Source organism: Tursiops truncatus, chromosome 2 (assembly GCF_011762595.2).
Source record: "Tursiops truncatus isolate mTurTru1 chromosome 2, mTurTru1.mat.Y, whole genome shotgun sequence".
Lineage (NCBI taxonomy): Eukaryota > Metazoa > Chordata > Mammalia > Artiodactyla > Delphinidae > Tursiops > Tursiops truncatus.
In genome coordinates, this window is record NC_047035.1 from 102523104 (window position 1) to 102545301 (window position 22198).

Consider the following 22198-nt stretch of genomic DNA (forward strand, 5'->3'; position numbering starts at 1 on the left):
GTGCGGGTGACTTAGTAAGATGACCTTCAGGAGAAGTCTAGGTTATTTAAAATCTTTTAAAAATGCAGCTTGACTAGTTTTTTAGTACCTTCACATTTTTCTTCCCCTAGAGCTCTTGAAAATGCTTTCAAGAAAAGAGCAGAATTATTTAAAATAATCAAATTCATTTTTAATATGCCAGCACTATATTAAAGTGGTTCTTGGATTCAGTAGCTGTATCTCACTCTTAAGCAGTGTAAACATTTCTTTCATTTACATTATTTTCTTCTATTTTTCTTCTATATAAAGTATAAAGATCAAATCCAGTAAATTAACCTGTTAGGATCTAAACATTCAATGCTGTGAAGGGCTTCTTATTTTTAAAGTTCCTTTTATCCTTTTCAGTAAACATTTTATCACTGTGGTGGTGAGTAGAACAGATACTAGGACATTTTTCCTGCTGTTGCTCCTATCAGAATTAACCCTGGTACCTCCCCCACTCTGGGGTATAAAAGTGTCCCTCTGATAGAACTTCTGGAAGTTTAGTAGAAGCAGATGAAGATCTGAGAACAATGGTTCCTTGAACTTTCTGCACAAGGACTTATTTATGCATTAGTGACTGCTTTTATCAAGACTTCTGAGCAATTTGCAGTGTTAGTGACAACACAAGAGCCCATAAGGGAAAACAGTCATTTAGACCAGAAGTTCCTACACTGAATCCTTTAACCTATCGAGTATTCCAAGGTGAAAAGTGTATTGTTAAGTTATGGGAGCTAGCTAAGACATCCTTCAGGGAGGTGAAACCTCCTCTACCTTTTGCTAGGATCCTTTCTCCGACCCCAATGCTTACCAAGGGTTTCCATTTCTATGAGAAATGGCCACCATCTCACATTTCCTTGGATTGAGATCCTGGGCTACAGCTTCTATCGTCCTCAGATCTGGCTTTAATTCTCAAAATGGAAGTCACAGGAAACAAACAAACAAAACCAAAAATCAAACAAACAAACACACAGACTCTCAGCCTAATCTACCAGGCTCATTATATCTAGGAGACCTGACTTACAAAGAGCGTGCCATACTGCACCTGTACCCTACAGAAGCACAACTTCCACGGTAATGATCTACCGTAAAAAAATGCTACCTGAGGGACTTCCCTGGCAGTCCAGTGGTTAAGACTCTGTGCCTCCACTGCAGGGGCCACAGGTTCGATCCCTGGTCAGGGAACTAAGATCTCGCATGCCGTGAGGCCAAAAATAAATAAATTAATTGAAATATCCATCTAAAAAAAAATGCTACCTGAAATTACAAGTGTTCCTGAACAGTTTTTTTTTTTTTTTTTTTTTTTTGGCGGTACACGGGCCTCTCACTGCTGTGGCCTCTCCCGTTGCGGAGCACAGGCTCTGGACGCGCAGGCTCAGCAGCCATGGCTCACAGGCCCAGCCGCTCCGCGGCATGTGGGATCTTCCCGGACCGGGGCACGAACCCGTGTCCCCTGCATCGGCAGGCGGACTCTCAACCACTGCGCCACCAGGGAAGCCCCTGAACAGTTTATTTTTGAAGATGAATCCCAGCCTCCCAGAAGTTCTTTGCATCTCACAACAAAAATAAGATGCAGAGCATCGAAACAACAAACAGCATCCCCTCCCACCTCCAAAATAACCTGGAGAGTGGAATGGTAGCTCGCTATAAGCAAACACCATGAAAACATAAGGTACTGATTAGTAAAGAAAAATAAAGTTTCCTCTCCATGCTGTTCAGTTACCCTGCTCATTTCTTAATAGTCCTACATTCGTAAAAGGCCAAAGGACTCTGACCTTGACAAGCTAACTGAGCAGGAAAAGGCAATCATGTGTACAAGGCTGTCACCCACCCCACAAATTATGATAAAATATACCTCGGCATCGGAGAAAAGAGTTGCATATCTCCAGTGACATCCACAGTAGTACGTTTAAGGATTTGAACAGAACAGCAATTCATTTTGCACTAACGTGTTTTATGGTTATCATCAAGCATTATGCCTTCAGAGACTGAAAAGTGACGTTTTTATGGACTCTGGCTCCTTGTTGCATTATCTTCACAGCTCAGAAATTATCTCTCTCTCTTTTTTAATTCCCCTCTTCTCACTCCCTACCTTTGCCCCTCATTTAAACAAAGCAGCCGTTTTTGTAAAGGAAAAGAAAAAGAAAAAAACGAAATGAATCCACATTACACAAAGGGCACAAAATGAACAGATTTCCAACCCTGAATCGTTTCAAAATGAATGATTATCTGGCTAATTAGTGGAATAAATAATAATAATTGCCTGTCCCTCCTCATTAGAGCCCTTAATAGTAAATGAAACTCCAGTGCAGAGTTCCAGAGAGCTGGTTTCACAGCACAAGACTTAGTTCTGAGAGGGGGAAAAAAGCGAGATGACCCTATCTTGCAGATGCCCACATGCCAGTCCCTAAAACCAGAAGAGCAAGAAAAATGGGGGCTTTGGGATCTGCAGGGGAGATGTTTGGGGGCTGAGAGGGAGTATTTCTTGTTTCCTCTCATGCTTAAGGACTATGCTAGTTTCCAGGCATCCAAGACATGAGCACCAACAGCTATGGATACAGACCACTGGAGCCAGAACATAAAAGGAAGGATCCTCCCTTGTTCAAAGATAACCTAGTCAGCAGTGTCCATGTTCTTAAAGTCTGATCTAATTTATCCGCAACGTCATTTACCCGAGCTGCTTGTTAAACCTGTGAGTTTTAGGCTCCCTCCTAGACTCGCTGACTCACAAGCTCTGGGGGTGTCCCAGGGTCTGCGTGTTCGACAAGATTCTTGGGTGCTCAGTCTGCACATGAAGCGGAGCACCCCTGCAAGAGTCAGTGGATGGTGAGACTGGGCAATGCTGAGAAATAAAGCATGTGCCTGCCTTGTGAGGAATATGCTGTAGCAGGCGACCTCAGCGAATTGGACCATCTCCCCGTAGAGGTTTTTATCCTGTGGCTCAGCCACCACATCCGTGTGCCAGGGCTCCACTCTGTACCAGCCTCGCCACCACATCTGAAATTAGCAGAGAACCTCGGTGCTGTTCTGTTTCTGGAGTCAGCTCAGTCAAACCTATTACTCAACACTGAAAGCATCTGATTGGCTTCTAATGAGGCAGCAGATCGCTTTTAGGGGTCTCTTCTCCAAGTGATGTATGAATGGAGCTCCCATTAATGTTAATCAACGGGGAGTATCCTCTGCTCACACAACTGTATTAGCTCTGGCTACTTGATGCTCAAATCCTTTCTGTCTTCTGTGTTCTTCTATGTTCTTTCTGTCTTCTTTCTTTCAGTGTTCAGGCACTAGCCCAAAATGAGAATAAAAAGATTGTCTTTAACCTTCTACTGTTTTCATTCTTTTCTTTCTTTCCTTGGCTGCGCCGGGTCTTAGCTGCGGCAAGAGGGGCCTTCGTTGCAGCATGTGGGATCTTCAGTTGCAGCACGTGGGATCTTTAGTTGCGGCCTGTGGAATCTTTTAGTTGCAACGTTCAGGCTCTTAGTTGTGACACGCGGGATCTAGTTCCCTGACCAGGGATTGAAGCCGGGCCCCCTGCCTTGGGAGCACAGAGTCTTAACCACTGGACCACCAGGGAAGTCCCCCAGTTTCTAAATAAACCTCCTTTGAAGACTCTCTGAGGCCCAAATCCATGCTGTTCCCTCCACAAGGACACATTGTATCCAACCACATTAAGTAATGAACTGGTGTGACTACAGTGTGCTTAGTCCTGGGGAGACAGAGGTGTTCCTTGAGCTTGAAGAACTTAGAGTCTAGCCTGGGCGACAGATGGGTAAATGTGCAATTATAAAACTGCAGTACACGTACGATGGACCGAGAAGGAAGCTTGGGTGGAATCTCAAATGAAGAAGAGGAGCTGCTCAAGAGGAGAAGAAATGATGCTCAAGAGAAGATGCTCGAAAGAAGAGCATTCCAACAAGGGAAGGAAGAGCTTGCACCGAGGACAGCTCGGCCTATAGCTCCAGCTTGTCTGAACCCTCCACAGTAAGTACAGTGCCCAGGACCCAACCTGCTTTTAGGGGACTGCAGACATGGTTTTGTTCTCATTTATTTTAACACATTATTGGCCGGGGGATTTTTTGCAGAAACTAACGCCTGTGGCCTTAATATGACTCCGGTCAAAAATATGCTAGAAGCAAAAGCAAAAAATGAACACAATGATAATTAATATATAATAATGAATCTAGCCTGGATTCTACTCAGCTTTTTATCAACAAGGTCATAAAATATAATGCTTAATTATTTTTAATGGAACAAGAAGCCCATAAAGGCAAAAATACCTAGGGCCTTCAAAAGTCACAATGCGTAAGTCATCAGCCCTGGCTTACACAACGACACAGGTGAGCAACAAGGTCTGCAAGGGCAAGTGACAATACCTAGAACACTCTGACCCCTTACCCTGCACAAGGCACTTTTCTAAGAGCCTTGAAACTACTAACCTCTTTATTCCTCGCAATCCAATGATGTAGGTACAATCACTACCACCTCCATTATACAGATAAAGAGATCAAGGCAGAAGAGGATAAGCTCCCCAAAGTCATGCAGATAATACGCTCACACAGTCATCCAGACAACCAGGTCACCTATCCAGGACCTATAACTCCAGAGCCCACACATTTAAGCTTTCTGTGGACACACCCCAAATTATTGAATTATCTGGGATGAAGAGTCCATTTTCTCCCCCTTCCAATCAGTCATGGGTCAATACTTTTGTAAAAAAGCAATACAAATGGTTAGAAAAATGAAATACAAAACAAAACACAGAAGAGGCAAGCCCAATTTTTAACAAATTAAATTCAAGAGCTCTGATAGCTCTGGTGTCAAAGAGGAAACTGAGGAGACCCCCAAGGCCCCCAGAAGCAGCAAACAAACAGGCATAGTAGGCACCTGTGAGCTGCTCGAGCTCGCTCCTTTCTCGCTGTCTCTGGAGGTGTGGGTAAGTCCCTTTTAGAACCTAGTTCCGAAGTTTTTGCATTATGAGCTTTCAGATTTTATTTAAGCATCTCTTTTTCCAGACTGGATCCAGAAATCTGCTGGTCTCAGACTGAGTCTGACTTAAACAAGACAGGATCTGGGGTCAGACTGGGCTGACTTAGAAACCAGATGGGGTCCAGGGTCAGACTAGGTCTGACTATATGCTGGACTAGGTCCAGTGTGAGGCCTCGGGTGAATACAATTTTGTTTTAAGGCTGAACAGGTAGGTTAGCCTTACCAAAGATAATCTTGAATTACAGTGGCCACAGCAGAGAACTTTTAACCTAGATAAGCTTATCCATTTAGGAGGTGCGCTAGAGGGTCTCAGCTAAGCACTCACCATGAAGAGTACAAGAAAAATTCTCTTTCCTCACCTACAGTATCTGGTGACCAGGATGAAACCCGCTGGGACACCCACTCACTCCAGACCTGTCGATGGGATCCTGGGAAAACCGGCAGAAGCTGGCAAAGGGTGAGAATTCGAACCAAAGTCAGTCAGTTCTCCCAGATCTCTAACTGTAGTGCCTGATGGAAAGAGGATGGTAAAGTTTTACGTTGTCCCTTTCTTTCCAAATTCAGATTGGCAGGCAAAAAATATAAGAATTAGATCTTTGAATTATGACTCATGACTGTGCTTTTGGGTACCCACTGGTTGCTGCCCTGTTCTCTCCTAGGGACAGCTTTTGCCCTTGTTTGTCTCATTTTGTGTCCTGAGAACTTAGGTTGGCAACCATCACCCTGGGTGCCCTAAAAATATGGCCAGACACAAAGGTGAGTTGCATTCTATTTTTTTTTGTTTGTTTGGGTTTTTTTTGGTGTGTGTGTGGTACGTGGGCCTCTCACTGTTGTGGCCTCCCCCGTTGCAGAGCACAGGCTCCGGACATGCAGGCTCAGCGGCCATGGCTCACGGGCCCAGCCGCTCCGCGGCATGCGGGATCTTCCCGGACCAGGGCACGAACCCGTGTCCCCTGCATCGGCAGCCAGACTCTCAACCCCTGCGCCACCAGGGAAGCCCTGCATTCTATTTTCAGCTAGGGTCCTACCAACTGTTGCCAGCTCTCAGAGGAATTATCTAAATCTCCCTTCCTCCCTCCCTCCCTTCCTTCTGTTATCTTTGGGAATGGCTCTCCATCTTGAGAAGGTAGTATTTTTTGCACCCTATTTGAGGATACCTCTCATGTTCATGAAGTTGTTAAGTACCGCCAGGGGTACTTACTATTTGTCCTGGCTCAAACCTGAAAAAGATATTCCAAAGGATTTTTTTAAGTAGCTCTATGGTCAGAAGTTGGCCAAATTGGAAGCTGATATTCAGAGCCTGAAGGGAACTTTTTTTTAGACTTTCTCCCCTAACCTAAAATGAAACTATGTACCCAGAGGGAAATAAAAACATTCTGAAGGTTTTTGTGGGAGGATTTACTAAAAACATTCCAAAGAAACACAGCTCTAAATCTAGAACATAGGAACCTTTTGATTTCCCTCTTGAAGATGTTCTCTCTGATATAAAGAAGTAAACTAAAGGTGATGTAGTTGGATGAGTGGGTCGGCACCTTGGTATCATTCAGGTTGCAAACCAATTTTTTTGAGGAATTAAACACAACTATACTGTCTTACAAATCAAGTCTTTACAAGAACAGAAATGCGGCTCTAGAAACAATTCAAAGCCCACCTATCCTTTTTCCCAATCCCATATCCTCCCCTATCATCTCAAAAGGCTTGCGGATATTGTAAAAGACCTGGGCTTAGGGAACAAAAGTTCTTCTTGGTGGAACTTGCATTCTTCCTCTGTGTATTTTAAGATGTAAGTGTTCTCCCTGGTCTTCTCCATGAACCAAGGTAATTTTTATCAGAAGGAGAAAAAAAAGGCCATCCTGAAAACCTGGCCTATGAAAAACCTTAAAATCTCTTCTACAAATATTAGTAAAAAGTTTAAGCCATCCAAGCAGATGACCTTAACTTATATCACCTGCCAGAAACACAATTTGAATGCGACTGTTCTTTTATAACCTAGTGAGTTTGCATTATCATACCTGTTTTGTGGCTAAAATTTTAGAACAAAAGCTGTAAGATCTCTGTTTACCCCTGCTTGTATGTTTATGTATTTCTATGCATGTATGTTATAAACGTGTGATTTTTTTCACCTCCAATGGCATTGCCAAAGTTAACTTGTAAAGAGCTCTGTTTAACTGCCTTAAAGATAAATAAGTGTTTATATAAATCAAATACCCTTTCAGAAATATAGAAATTAACCCAAATGTTTTTCAAGTTCACATGATCTAGGATAATCATTAGTAAATAAAAGCTAGGTTACGTTTGTTGGTTTAATTAAAATAGGCATGGCATAGAGTTACCAGCATTAAATCCAATACTTTTTCTTTTTTGCGGTACGCGGGCCTCTCACTGCTGTGGCCTCTACCGCTGCGGAGCACAGGCTCCGGACGTGCAGGCCCAGCGGCTGTGGCTCACGGGCCCAGCGGCTCCGTGGCATGTGGGATCCTCCCGGACCGGGGCACGAACCCGTGTCCCCTGCATCGGCAGGCGGACTCCCAACCACTGCGCCACCAGGGAAGCCCTAAATCCAATACTTTTAATCTACCTAGGCTTACTAAAGGTCAAAACAGCTGATGTTATCTCTGTTACAGAATCTGTCAATAAGAAAAACAACTTAAGATGATGGTTAGCTGTTTAAAATCTTGTGAAATTTTCATGATTAATCTAAATTTAATTATTAAGAACAAGTGAATTAAATAGATGTAAGACAAAAATTTATAAATGGACTTTTCAACAATAATTATGTTTCACAGTATGTCTTTTTAAAAATAGTTTCTAAAACCTTTTTGAGAACTTGAAACTTTAAAGTTATACTGAGATAAGTTAAATGATGGATATTCACTCAATACCTAGATCATTTTCAAATAAGATAAAATACTGAAATATCAATTACTGAACACAGGTTTATCCACTTTTGGTTTCCTTTTACAGAGGAACCAATGATATTTGGGTCTATCAGTAAACATGCTTTGGTCCACAATGGAAAATTTACTACTAGGAAGAATATGCTCCTAGAAATTATGAAATGTATTTATAAATTTGCCAATCCACAGAATGCTAGCTTAACAGACAGTCCACAATTGCTTCGTACTTTTCACTAGGAATAAAGAATTCTAAGGGTTAAGAATTCTAATCAATATATGTAATTAAACCTTATTAGAAGGGCTTCCCTGGTGGCGCAGTGGTTGAGAGTCCACCTGCTAATGCAGGGGACACGGGTTCGTGCCCTGGTCTGGGAAGATCCCGCATGCCGCGGAGCGGCTGGGCCCGTGAGCCATGGCCGCTGAGCCTGCGTGTCCGGAGCCTGTGCTCCGCAACGGGAGAGGCCACAACAGTGAGAGGCCCGCATACTGCAAAAAAAAAAAAAAAAAAAAAAAAAACAACAGCTTATTAGAAATAATAAGGGTGAAAGGAAACAACTGTATATGAAAAGTAGGTAAGGAAAGTAATAGGATTGTTTGTTCCAGAATGAGAAAGAAGAAAAAAAATAAGGTGAAATCTGAATGGATACAAAAGAGTTGTGAAAGGTTTGTGGAAAAGGAATTCTGGGAAAGGAATTTTATGTGTGGTCAAGCTAAGATTGGAATGGATGTATTTGTTTTTTTTTTTTTTTTTTTTTTGCGGTATGCGGGCCTCTCACTGCTGTGGCCTCTCCCGTTGCGGAGCACAGGCTCCGGATGCGCAGGCTCAGCGGCCATGGCTCACGGGCCCAGCCGCTCCGCGGCATGTGGGATCCTCCCGGACCGGGGCACGAAGCCGTGTCCCCTGCATCGGCAGGCGGACTCTCAACCACTGCGCCACCAGGGAAGCCCGATGTATTTGTTTTTAAATAATGAATTTTAATATCAAATGTACACTGGGTTTTTTTTTTTTTTTTTGGCTGTGTTGGGTCTCTGTTGCACTGTGCGGGCTTTCTCTAGTTGCGGCGAGCATGCTTCTCATTGAGGTTGCTTCTCTTGTTGCAGAGCACAGGCTCTAGAATGCAGGCTCAGTAGTTGTGGCACCCGGGCTTAGTTGCTCTGTGGCATGTGGGATCTTCCCAGACCAGGGATCAAACCCGTGTCCCCTGCACTGGCAGGCAGATTCTTAACCACTGAGCCACCAGGGAAGTCCCTGGTACAAAGTTATAATTTTGTTTTCTCTCTGTTAACACAACAAAGTTTTATTGGACTATTGGTCTGCTCTTGATAAGAGATTATAGAAGTTGGTTTTTGTTGGTTCGTTTGTTTGTTTACCTTTTGGACAATCTACCTAGAAAGCAAAGATTTTGTCTTACCAAAATAATTTATTATGCTTCACATTCTCTTTATCTGGTCTTTAATTACTCAAGAAAACCCAGTCTTCTTAGCTTTAAAAGAGCTAAGTTTTGTTCAGAACTGTATAACTTTCAGTATCTGCCTTTAAAATTTTCTATTGTCACTTTGGTTAAATAGATAATTAGGTATTATTTCATAATAATCCATGATCCTATCTAGTCAAATGTTCAAACCTTTTGACCTTTTGACAAATTCCCAAAACCAAATTCTAAAAGGAGTCTTTTTGACCTCAAAGTAACTTTGAGATTTCCTAAAGAATCCCTGGAAATCTCAAAGGATTTGTCTCTCACCTTGTAAAAGAGAGCTGTTAAACCAATTAGGCATATTCAGTATATTCAATTACATGGGAAGCATTGTCAAATAAGTGATGATAAGCCTTCTTAAGTTATATTTGTACGGATGCATGTTATTAATAAGTGTTCTAGAAACTGTAGGAAATTCCTCAAAATCTAGTACGTCCTGGTATGTTATCAGTCATAATTCCAGTTATTACTTTTAAATGCTGTATGTCACAGAAATAACCAAATTTCCTTATCAGTTCCATTATAATGAACTCTCATCAGATCTTTAACCATGGGCATTTTTAAGTCTTTTGTAGTTTACAGACAGTTACTGTTTTATTCTGATGCTTTTGCAAAAGTGAGATTCACAGAAAGGACCCTATCAAGTACTCTTAACCACTGACATCATTGCTGAATTTCAAGCTGTTAAAACTTGGGTGTGTATTTCAAAACTGAAGAAGGCCCCACATGACATCTGGTCCTATGTGAACACTGGAGAACTCAAAATTGAGGAAGAAACAGCCAACATCAAGGTAAACTGCTTCCTCCCAAGACAGTAGATCAAGAACATTGTTTTCCATTCCTCCCTCCTTTTCTGGCCGTACTCTTCCTAATTCTTACAGCATGAAGGTCTTTATGATTCTTCTTTTGTCTTGCTCTGGCTTGGAAAGATAATGGCATTGTTTACATACCTCAGGCCATTGCAAGGGGGAGTAATCCAACCTCCAAATAACTGCTGGATTTGCCACAATGCTAGTGATACTGTACTTCGGCCCATCACAAATTTCTCCCTGATTTCCAATGCCTCGGTTTCTCTGGAACAAACTCAGCTCCTTCTCTATTGTGTCAGACTCCTTAACCAGGGGAGTCCATTTCCCTGCCTCTGATTGACAACCAGAAACTCACGGAAACTTGCACCCAGGCTCTGTACAAAAAAGGTGCACAGGCAAGGGTGACTAGAATAAAACCACCTGTGCATTGTACAGAACCTTCAATTTTACTGACCTCCATGGCTGTCACCTTTCCAGTCCTGGGCCACAGACTCAAATGGAAATTACCAGGAGGTATTCATGATTCAAAATTAGTTTCCTGTGGCAGACCCTACTGCCCTGGCTAAGAGTAAGTGCAAATGAAGCTATGATCAGGAATCTCTCCTTAACTCTGGAAGATATTGTAGAACCTGCTGCTAAAGCTATACCCACCCAAAAATGATCCATATATTCTCTGGCCAAAGTTGTTCCTGATAATAGAATAGCCTTAGATTATATTTAAGCTGAGCAAGGAGGTGTTTGTGCTGTGGCCCACACCACTTGTTGTACTTGGATTAACACTTCTAGGGAAGTTGAGACTCAGCTACATAAGATCACTGAACAAGCCAGTTGGCTTAAAGTGACTCCTTTAATGGAGGCCTTTCTTTGACTTATTTGATTCTGATTGATTTGGGTCATGGGGACCATGGCTCCAAAGTACACTCCAGACATTGGGAATTATCCTGCTTATAATAATCATAGTAGTCTCCCTGGTGTGCTGTATTCTCTCAAAAGCTTTAAATGCTTATTCTCAACTTCTAACCACCAAGCAAATGACTAGACTCCCTAAGATTAGCATGTAAGAAAAGGAATGAAGAGAATGATTTAAAGAATGAGAAACCAACACGGTGACCTGTGAATACCACACAGAGGATCAGAAGAAACGGTGAAAACCTCAGAGCAGTGTCTGGGAGTAGTGCTAATGCCTTAAATTTCGTTCACATCTCTCAGTTACACTGAGAATCTGATCAAAAGGGGGGAATTATTCAAAACCAGATAACAGGCCTAAAATGGAGTCATTTACGCCAAGCCCTACGTCACCAAACCAAGACTTAATTACGGTTTCAGCTCTCCCAGAAATGGAATCTTAAACCAGTCAATCAGGAATCGCCTGATCAGCACTAGTTAGGTAATCTGACTGATAGATCCCTGCCATTCCCTAAAGGAAAGTGACTTTTCAATAACCAATGCAGTTTTTTGTCTAGTATAACTTCCTTGTTCCGATTCCCTCTGGCTCTAAGAGTCTTTGATTTCGTATAGCTCCTTGGAGCTCCTTTCTATCTGCTAGATTGAATACTGCCTGATTCAAATTGATTTTTGTGCAAATAAACTCAATCCCAATATGCCCCACTTTTTTGTTTCTGTTTTTGTTTTTGTTTTTTTTTACAGAGGTATTCTCTTTGGAAATCCAGCCGTTCACACCAAGGTTTGTATAAAACAAGATGCACCTTTAGTTCTTGGTGTTGAATTATGGTAACTGTCTCAGATCACTTGCTGCCTCCCATGTCACCTTCAGTCAGGATGTTGTGTGGCGGTCATCATCTTTATATTGAAAGGAATTATTTCAAGTGCCTCAAGAAAGGATTTTTACATGTGTTATTTCATTCAGTCCCCTGCCTGAATCATCTTAACAGCTGATCTTAAGTCCACCATGTTTTCATGCATCTACTTCCCTTGCATCAGAAATTTCACCCAGATAGGATGGTTTCACTTGGTGACGTGCGGAAGCAAATCTTGCTCTTTTCCCACAGATGGAGACATGGCTGCCTGGGATTTGGGGATTTAGAATTTCTTATTAGTGGCAAAATCTGGAATGTTGTTGTAACTCAGGCAGCAGATGGTCACTGTCCTGAAGGGAAAAGGGCAGTCTGGGGTAGAGACACTGCTCATAGGGATCAATGCCACACAAACATCTACCCAGAAATGGCCCAACACAACCATTCCGAAAGTGCCAATATGGTACCCCTGAGGGGGAGATGGAACTGCCCCTGGGAAGCAGGACAGCAGCACCTCCTAAGAAGTGATGAGTCACATGTGTTCTCATCCTATCATCATGGAAGGTACAGAGCTGCCCAGGAGGTTTGGGGACCTGTTATATCAACTTCAGAGCACTCATCTAAGTGCATTACAGTGCTTTGCCTTACCTAATTCTCATGACAACCTTGTGAAGTAAGTACTGTTGGTTTACAGATAGAGAAATGGCGACAGAGAAATGGCGAGTAACTTTCTGGGGATGGCACGGCTAGTCATTGGCAATGCTGGGATTTGAATATGGATGCACAGATGTTTAATGTAATTTATTATATTTATATGACCCCTATTCTTCCATGCAAATGCTTTACACAGCTCATGGGAGGGCCCTCTTTTTCAAGACTATCACCAGAACTTCAGATACAAGAGACAGGCAAGCTAGTACTAGCAGCACTAGAAACAATAGTTGTAAAGAGCATGTACACAGTTAAAACTTGTTTTTTGTTTGTTTGTTTGTTTGTTTTCCGGTACGTGGGCCTCTCACTGTTGTGGTCTCTCCCGTTGCGGAGCACAGGCTCCGGACGCGCAGGCTCGGCGGCCATGGCTCACGGGCCCAGCCGCTCCGCGGCATGTGGGATCTTCCCGGACCGGGGCACGAACCCGTGTCCCCTGCATCGGCAGGCGGACTCTCAACCACTGCACCACCAGGGAAGCCCAAAACTTGTTATTATTGTATTTATTTCTGTAAATTGCCTGAAACTAGTATTTTATCAGACCCATTTCACAGATGAGCAAACGGTGGCTTTAAGAGGTTAGGTAGTTGCCACAGTCACACAACATATTTGGCCTAGATCAGAGATTTGAATCTGCTCTTTCTAATTCTTTTCTATTTTCCAACCACCACTCTGGGTTGTCAGGACAAGCCATTCCTACCTGGGGCCCACACCCTCTCCTCCAACCCATCCTGAACAAATGCAGTTTCCCCAGATTCCCTTTACCTACTCCCCTTTGTCTCTGTCACCCCTGAGGCCCAAGATGAAAACTATTTGGACAGTTTAAAACTTAGTTGCAAATTTTCCGGTACGGAAATACTGTCCTACCCCAGGCAGCCTCCTTCACTGTGAATCAGGTAGTCAGAGGAGCCTCCCAAAAGGCACAGATACTTTGTACAAGTTGAGCGGAAACCAAGCAACGCAACTCCTAGCACTAATAATTACTGAAATTTGTTGAGAATCACAATAGCTCAGTAAAGCCCAGTGTTTCCCTAAAGGGCAACTATAATAGGCCTATAACTTCAAACGTGTAAGAATAATTTGTTATTCATGTTAATCCCCTCGCCATTGCCAGCGACATCAATCTTTTTCAAAGGGGGACACTGGAAAAAACCACTGAAGTCTGAAGGGAAGAGACAGGCACGAAGGTGAGAAGCAGCGGCCAGCACAGCAACTCTGCGGTTCTGCTCGTCGCTGCCTGAGACTTGGAATGTTTCATTCGGGTTCACCATCCACCCCAGGCCCATTTGGCTACAATTCCCCAGTAAGGCAGGGAGGTGGACCAGGCCACCAGCAAGCCATTCCCGGCTATTCTTTTTACAAGGATAATGTAAGTTTAAGAACTTTTACCACGGAGGTCCAGGCAAGATTACTCGCCCTAGTTAAGGTTAATGAATTCTTTGCAGATTCTGTTTCAACTCAGAAACAGCACCCACTTTAAAAACCGTACACACACCCAGACAGCCACACTGGTTTCCAGGACTTAGTTTTCAAAGTTGCAGAAGTGTCTCAAGTAAAAATGATGCTTAGGAACAGGCCAGAAGCCAACAACAGAAGAATGAAAACGTAACACGGATGAAGGTGACTCTGGAAAACCCAGAATTCAAATAAATTGAAGGGACAGCCTGTGGGCTAACATCTCAGAAAAGAAAGAAACGGTGTTGGTCATTTTCACGGCCTCCCCTCCCCGCTTTTACTCAAATTACGAATGAAGGTTTATAGGAGATGCTTTCCACTCACAGTCACAGACGGGCCACCCCATACCTTCCTTTTCTTGTTCCATGTACATTAGAGAGAAAGCAAAGGAAAGATTTTTCTTTTCTGCTTTACTTTGCCTTGACGTGGTACCCGAAAACAGGAGCAACGGTGATGCCTAGCTTTTCCAGATCCTGGCATTCGGGGGAAAACAAAGCTCCTTTCTAAGTGGATACGGATCGAAGGACCTAGGGCATGGGAAGCTAATTGAATGTCTACTTTCATAAAACAGGGCGTCGGATCCTTCCCTCTGCCACCAGCGTGCAACAAGCCATACACCCTTCCAGGCTCAGAGAAGGGGAACCCCGGCCAGCAGCCCCTCCTGGGGAGCTCTTGAGCCAGTAACCTCGACGGCCTATAACTAGGCTATCTCCTTCTAACTGCCCGGGAAATCACTCGAGAAGGGGTCTTAGTTCCGCTGTCTGGATGGGAGACCGTCTGGGGCCCCATATTGGCAGGGGCAGGCCCGAGAGACAGAGGGTTGTGTGCTGAGCACAGTGAAGGAGAGCAGGTGCCAGCCGTCGTCTAAATAAATTATTCAAGATTCACCGGGCCTGCAGCTGAGAAGCTGCAAATGGTTTTCACCTCTGGCATTCATTTTTCTCTTTAGTAATATTTATAGCTCCTTAAATTAAAAAAAAAATTACATGCTCATTATCTAATATTTTAGCAACAGGAAGAGTACGACGTAAAAGTAAGAACATTTAAGTCTCCTTCTCCTAGCACCCCATTCCCCAACACTATGAACATTTAGGGATGTATCCTTCCAAAACTTTTTTCTTAGCACACATACCAGCATATCTTTCTGTAGGTCTGTGCTCCCAGACTCTGAAACCTGCGCTGCTCTGAACTTGCCCATTCTCTTTTATGTCCTGGGCTCCAACATGGGATACGGCCTTCACGTCAGGTCTGCCATGGGACCTTTGGGTTACGTTTTCCCACAATACCCCTAACTTGGCCCTGACAGCTTGCCTCAGTTCTCAGTCAGTTCAGCCATTGATCATATTTAAGCTGTGTTTCCTGCAACTTGAATGCCTTTTATTTGTTTTTAGAGAGTTGCCTGGCCTTCCTCTCATCAGCAGTAGAAGAGAGTTGGTTATGGTGATTTCATAAGCCAAAATGCAAACAAGTTGTGAATAAGACCTTCCAGCCTAGAGAGAGTGAAGAGTATTTCCTAAATTCTAGGAAAATGTTGCTTATAAGATTCAGTCACAGATATTTGGGGAGAAAAGAACAAAATACTATATTAAGCATATTTATGAACTATAAGATGATTTTATGAACTATAAGACAACACTTTTTCTTCATGTGCATTTTTGAATGCAGAAAATATGATGCTTTCACACCCTCACCCTTCCTAACCTGAACTGCGATCTCATACCCCAACCCCCTTTTTTTGTCAGGGTCTACCCCAATACGTTATCTTAGATATCTGCGACCCTAAAAGATGAATAGTCTCAAATACTGGATGTTTAACGTGAACGTGAGTTGGGACCTGAATTAATCTCAATCATCCTGACGTTTCACACTGGCAAACCCATTTCTGCTATGAAAAGCCTGTCTGGAATGACTTCTCCATTAGGAATCCTGCCCGTGGCCCTTTAAAAATAAATCGTATCTGTGGGTAATCCTTCTTTTCATGGTTGTGGTGGCAGAAACCACAGGTCTTAGTGGCAAGTCTAGATGTTGACGACATAGATAGAATCTAGAAATGCAAAGGTTACGGAATAATATGAAGCCGAGCGGGATCTTTCCTGTTTCAGGACGACGTTCTCCAACGAGGTTATGAGATAAGGTAGTAACTGGTCATATGGCAACAGGTACCACACAGCCCTGCTCCGTCTCCCCTCACCAGTCAACCAACAATTCCTCTCACAAACAGTCCAGTGCCCATGTACACGGGATGATGAAGGAATAAAGCTGGCCTGATGAATGGGTGTGATTCCAGACATACGAAATATCATGACCCCACACACCCTATTATGACATCTAAAATTCTACCACTAGAAATTCATTTATTTGCATCTATGAGTCCCTGAGAAGAACAATATCTTAAGCTATTTAACTAACTCGTGATTAGAAAGCTACCAGGACCTAATGATGAGAAGCAAGATATTGATATAAAGGAAACGCCGGGAAGGTGAAGATGGATATTTAAAAGGAAGTTAAGGTGTCAAAAACAAACTACAGTCTCTTTTTCATCTTACTTATGGCTTGCCCTTTTTTGGAAAAATTTCTTTTTAGCAGTGCAAAACCCCTAGGAAAAAAAATGGTTCACTCTAAGGAAGCTGGAGGAGGATTAATTCTAAGCAGATACTCATATGCTTGGGAACCAAAAGGGGAAGCCTTTATGGATTCGAATCATCCTGACCCTCTTTTCAGCATAGTCTTGAATATCGATGATAATGTTAATACACATAAAGAGGTACCAGGTAGGGGAATAAGAGCCTGGATTGACTCCAACCAAAAGACAACCCCACTTGCTTTCAGCACCGTCCCTGCTATGGGGCTAATTCCTAATAGAAAACAACAAATCCGTTAAAAAATTTAATAAAGTAACCAATGAAATATGTCAGAGTACCTCATTACAACATTTCACTCTTTGCACTGATTATCACGTGGCTGCTTATACAGATGCCCATGAATCTGACTGCATTAGGTTCTCAGGCTTTTGAGATCATTTCTTCTCCCTATGTGGACGTGCCCAGGAAATGAGATTTAATGAGTCACCATCCTCTGTGATAATCACAGGAGAGCTCATTAGCTTGTTGTCAGAGTTGTACCTACTATCTGCCCCCAATCTGCCTATGACTTCTTTTAAGTTAAATATATTACCAAAAGGGAGAGCTCAGAAAGAGCATGTCTGTGCTGAATGCTGCAGATCTGAAACACTATATAAATATTTTTACATATGTTAAAAGGCATCTGAGAGCAGAAGAGAAAAAAATAACAGAAACACATCCCCTATTGATGGCATTGCTACTTAGATGACACACATCATTAAAAAGAACTAAAGTTAGACATTTACACCTTTAGAAGCCCTGTCAAGTGTTTAAATGCCTGGGCTGAATCAAAGCAAGAAAGGGTTCAAAGGATAGGGGAAAAGAGTGTCATGAGTCTTACAATTTATCACGTTTGGCGCATTCCCCATTATGAATCTTAGGATACTTCACCAAGGTCTCCCAATCTCACGACCTTTGGTTTTCACTGGAAATGACCAGACGGCTCTCATAGCACTTCACGAGAAGGGATGAAGTCCTACCTTACTCTCAAGGAAAGATTAAGTGAATCTTCAGTCCTTCCACAGACCATGTGAGTAATAAGTTTGACTCACCTTGCACTGCCATTGCCCATAACAGAAGTCATGACATTGATCGCCTTCAGCAGAAATCATCTGAGTGATCTCCTGGGTTCCCGTCTGGGTCCTTCCTAGGTACAGAGTTACCCGGGTGAGAATGTTCCTCTGGCAAGGCTGAATGACTGCCATAGACCAGTGCCCCGCTCCCAACCTATGTTTACTGAGCTAAACCAGAGCCATAAAGCCTTTGGGGAATGCAAAGACTATTTTACCTCTAAGGTCCTTAGATTCAAACAGAAGTATTTCTGAACCCTCTTTGGGTTTCATATGTTTTTTTTTTTTTTTTTTTTTTTGGGGTTTCATATGTTTTTAAGAATCTGATGAAAAAATATGAACTGGCTCCAAAGAAAAATGTCCCACCCCCTTACAAACGCATGCACAAACACAAAGACACACACACACACACACACACACACACACACAGAATATTTGGGGGTACAATTCTGGAGACTTCCCCAGCACTCTGATCTTATTTCTAGAACTGCTTGGGGTCCCTGGACCTAACACTAGGTCTTGTATAGATTATGATATCAAGGGATGAAATAAAAAAGTAACACTCATTGAGAACTTACTCTATTAAGCACAGGTACTATAACATCTCATTTAACCCCTACAACAACCCTAAGACGTACATCTGTTATTATCCCCATTTTAGAAACGAGGAAACTGAGGCACAGATAATTTATGCAACGTTCCCAAACAGCCAGTTGGTGGCAGAGTTAGGGCTTCAAACTCAGTGTGGCTCTGGAGTCCGTGCGCTGAACCACTAGGTCACTGTGTCTCTCTTATGCAACCCATTTTTATTTTAAGGCATGTTCACTTCTGTTTTCTCATTTAATTTTTGCAACCCCTTCTAGTAGTTAGATTAGATAGCTATACCCACTTGAGTGGGTGTTGAAAGCATTTCCAGAGCAGAGCAGGATTTGCTTTTCACTCTCTTTTTCAGACAACGAAGTCACAGTTGATGAAATTAAAAATTAAAAGCAAAAATTCTGACTTGAGTCTCCTTCCTCCATTAACTACAGGTTGAAACGCCCTGGAAACACATCTAATTCCTTTCTTCCCAACTGTCCTCTGCCTTGAGGACTAAATCAGCATGGTGAGGTTTTGAAGCCATGTGGGGTTTCCTGAAGAAACTTGGCTTCCTGCGGTTCACAGAGCAGTTTTTTGTTTCTACAAAGGAAAAGGCAAAGGGAAGAGCAGGAAGAAGAGGAACGGTGTCAATCTGTAGAAAATAACAACACTGTGTGAGTATGATCATGCTGGATGTTAGATGGACATCTCTGCCGTCTCAGGTAGCTCTGAATCTGACGTGTAAAATAATTTTTTTAAGTATTTAAACCCTCCCTTATCTGAACTCCACCTAGCATTTTTCAGTGCTCGGCTGTTCCACTCTTGAGTCAATTTCTCCTTCTTTAAAACCCCTATCAGCATGTACTACTAGTTCTTCCCTGTCATTCAGTGTCAGACATTGGTCCCACCTTCTTGTTCCAGTGAAACAGCAGAGCGCACTAACACAGTCCCCGGTCTCCTTCCTCTAAACATGCATAGAAATGCTGGGGGAAATGTAGCACTTTTCTGAAAGAGAACCAAACATGAAAGAAAGAATGAGAAAGAGAGAGAAGAAATCCCCAGGTAACAGAAATGAAGAACGCATAGGCAGAGTCACCATCTTGGCATTTGTAAACTGATGCTCCGGGGGCCCAGCCGGATATTGGGTCTACATATTGGCCCAAATGGCAAGAGGCTGGGGTTCAGTTGCCCACTTAGTAACAGGAAAGGTAGAATAAAGCTTGTGCAAGATGGGGAACTAGGAATGACAAGTCCATATGAAGTCAGGATCCTATAAGGCATATTTGGGCATGCAGGGTACAGAGTCTGAACTCATGTTATCCACCCAGCAGGAAACTTCAGTGTAGCAATTAAAATAACAACTGGCTGCAGACCAATAAAACCACTGAGATGCCTATCATAAGAAAATGCAAAACTACTCTGCAGAAGTATTTTCACAACCCAAGAGCACGGGGCCTCCCCCAAATGGGGAAAACCCTTTGCTAAAAGTAAGCGTGCCAACTCAAAGAAAAAAATTACAAATCACAAGAGGAAATAATCCTTCAAAAGAGAGAGTAAGCAGACAGGCAGAGCAAAAGGGGAGATTAATACTCTAAGAATTTAAGATAATAGAACAATCTGAAGCAGGCAATAAAAATAAACATATTCAAAACAAAGACATAAAAGAAAGACTGGAAGCCATGATGTAAGAACAAGACGTCATACAACAAAAAGAAATAGCTTTGACTAAGTCATGTTATACTTCTGGAAAAAAACGAAAAACAGAATTATTGAAATTTAAAACTAAATAAATGGTATATCAGTTTTCTAGGGCTTCCATAACAAAGTAGCACAAACTGGGTGGCCTGGAACAATAGAAATGTATAGTCTCACAGTTCTAGGGGCTACAAGTCTGAAATCAAGCTGTTGGCAGGCCACGTTCCTACTGAAACCTGTAAAGGAAAGATGGATCCTCCCTTGCCTCTTCCAGCTTTTGGTAGTCCCAAATGTCCCTTAGCTTGTGACAGCATAACTCCAATCTCACACAGTGCTTTCCTCATGTCTCTTCACACAGTCCTCCCTCTGGGCATGTCTCTGTGTCCAAATCCACCCCTCTTTTTATGGACACCAGTCAGACTGGATGAGGGTCAACTCTAATGACTTCATTTGAACTTGATTACCTCCATAAAGACCCTATTTCCAAATAAGGTCATATTCTAAAGTATTGGTGGTTAGGACTTCAGTGTATCTTTTTTGGAGGACACAATTCAACTCATAACAAATGGGTTTAACATTAGTCAGGTACAATAAAAGAGAATCAATGAAAAAAATTTCATCAGTGAATGAAAGAATAAATCAGAAAATTAACCAGAATGCAATATCAAAAAATTAAGAGATAGAAAATATAAAAGAGAAGTTCAAAGTTATATAGGACAAAATAAGATTCAACCTATATCTCTTAGGAGTTTCAGAAAGATGAAGAAAAAAGGCATGAAAGAGAAGAAATATTCACTGAGATAATGGGATTTTTTCCAGAATTTATGAAAAATAAGTGTTTAGATTTAGGAAACATGCCAAGAGAAAAGTAGGTCAAAGAGAAATAAATACACAGCCATATACACACACACACACACACACACACACACACACACATATATGTGTATATACATCTTATAATGAAACTATAGATCAAAAATAAAATCTTAAAAGAAATGAGGAAAAAAGATTAACTATAAATAAATAAAGATTAGATTGATGGCAGACTTCTCATTAGCAAAAATAGAAACCAAACCAAAACTAATCTATGCTGGTAGAAGTCTGGATAAGGTTTAACTGTTGGTGGGTGACGGTGGGTAGTGGCTGGCAGGGGGCATGAAGGGTGGGCTCCTGGGGTGTCGGCTAGGTTCTGTTTCTTGATTTTGATTTCTAGGTTTTGATTACATGGGCTCCTTGGGCTGTATAATAATGCTATATGTGCTTTCCTATATGTATATTGTATTTCAACAAAATATTTTAAAAAGAGAGACCAGAAGACAAAGGAATAGTATCTTCAAAGCACTGAGGAGAAAAAGTCAGCAAAATGATCATTCAAGTAGCATGACAAAATAAAGACATTTTTCAATCCAATGAAGACTGTGAGACTTTGCTATTCACCACCCATGTTGAAAGAACCTCTAAACGATGTATTGCAGTAGGAAGAAAACTGAACCCATAATGAAGGAATAACATTGCAAGGAGCAATAGTGAGGGAAGAAATTGATAAACATGTAAGGTAAATCTAAGTAACACGCACTGAAAAACCAAGGGTAAAGAAGACTAGTTTTTAAACAAGGAAGAATTAAAATCCTGAGGGGAAAAAAATATCATGGATGATGAGAGGTATCTTTGGGTACAAAGGTCCCTGTATAATTTGGGATAAATTTTGGCTTGAAGAATACAAGTTAAAAATTTAAAGATGTTAAAAAAAATAAAATAAAATAAAAAAAGACCAAAAAAAAAAAAAGGAGTTATACAGCAGAAACTAACACAACATTGTAAAGCAATTATACTCCAATAAAGATATAAAAAAATTTTAATGCTAACTAAAAGATAAGAAATAGAAAATATAAATTTCAAACCAGTGGAAAGGGGAAAAGGGATAAAGAAAATTCAGACTAACCAAGAGAAGCCAGTAAAGGAAAAAGACGAAGCCAGGAAAAGGCAGGTATACTGAAATAGTAAACAAGATTATGGGGAAAAGCCCAAAGAAATCATGATTTAAATAATGAAATTTAAATGGATTAAGTTGGCCAATTAAAGAGAGATATTCTTAAATTTTTAATAATTCAGTTATATGCTGTTTGAAAGA

The 22198-nt window shown here is 41.8% G+C and overlaps 1 long non-coding RNA gene across 1 annotated transcript in view; it reads right to left on the reverse strand.

The window, feature by feature from the left end:
* Positions 1-22198, reverse strand: part of LOC109552146 (uncharacterized) — a 289767-nt gene that overhangs the window by 112717 nt on the left and 154852 nt on the right. The window contains exon 3 of the long non-coding RNA XR_012330157.1: positions 17776-17870. This is a non-coding gene — a long non-coding RNA (uncharacterized lncRNA). The remainder of the gene's footprint in view (positions 1-17775; positions 17871-22198) is intronic.